This window comes from Populus euphratica, unplaced genomic scaffold, assembly GCF_000495115.2.
Source record: "Populus euphratica unplaced genomic scaffold, PopEup_1.0 scaffold3.1, whole genome shotgun sequence".
Lineage (NCBI taxonomy): Eukaryota > Viridiplantae > Streptophyta > Magnoliopsida > Malpighiales > Salicaceae > Populus > Populus euphratica.
This window is the reverse complement of record NW_011499847.1, coordinates 1,169,726-1,170,976: the sequence shown is the minus strand read 5'-3', so window position 1 is coordinate 1,170,976 and position 1,251 is coordinate 1,169,726.

Genomic DNA, 1,251 nt, shown 5'->3' with positions numbered 1-1,251 from the left:
TTATCTTTATTTTAATTATTGATAAAAAGTTTTGAATTATCATTTTATTTTATTAGTTATGAATAATATAATATTATAAAATATTATAAAATATTGCGTTATAAAATACTGAGTGTTTTTAAATAAATTTTTCTTTTAATATATCCATTCAGAAACTTAGTGTATCCAAAATGTTTTTACAATATCATTTTTGCATTGCCAATCTACTCTAATTCAATTCACAATAAAAAAAACTTGTTTAACTTATCTAATTTTTTTTCTTTTTATTTTTTTTTTGTTGTTGACAAGAATGAGTTGATTGATTTGTAATTTTTTTAACTTATATTATTTTTTGGATTTTTCACCTAAAAGATTTTTAGAAATTTCTTCCCAAAGTAATTAAGAACTCATTACATTAATTATACTATAGAAAACATGATTGGCCTCAGGTCCAAAGATGATTTCCTTGTCAAACTTGAAAAAATGTGTAAGAATTTAATTAGTCAGGCGCCCCCGTGTAAGGACAGCCTTGACACCCTTACGTGTTGGTCTCAGGAAACTCAAGTCATGCAGCTGCATGTCCTTGATTTTTGATAGCAATAAATGGCTCACTCTGGCATTTAACCATTGACTTGGAGTACATTTCTGGGTCAAAGCTGAAATTGCTTACAAGTTACAACTGCAGTAACTTCATCATGTTTTGTCTTCGAAAGTAATCTTATGGTCACTTCCTTCCACCAGCATCCAGTATCCCTGTAGCCAGGATAGTTCCCATCTTGCCTATGGCCTTTTCATGCTCTTAAGAATTATCTTTTCCAATTATTTTTTCTTGGATAAGAGGTGTCCATATAAAAAATTAGCATTTTCAATACATTGAAAGTTGGTCTAATTTTATATAAAATGGCAAAAGGAAGGATTAAGATATTGTATTGCAATACCTAATATTATTAGAAAATAATATAAATTATAGTTTGAGATTTTACATAACAGTTTAAGTTATTGGATTAATATAATTATTTTACATGATATTAGAGCTTTCATGATTAAAAGGTTACGAATTTAAATCTCATTATTTTTATTTATTTGATAAAATTAAATATAAAATAATATAAATTTTAAAATCAAATTTTTTTTATAACTTTATCTAATAGCTTAATTTATTACATTCAGTTGGTTATTTAATAAATGTTCCAACGCAAGAATCAATGTTTCCATTCATCTGGACCATGACCATTTCCATCGTAATAATTGCATCGAAATCTAGCTACAGCA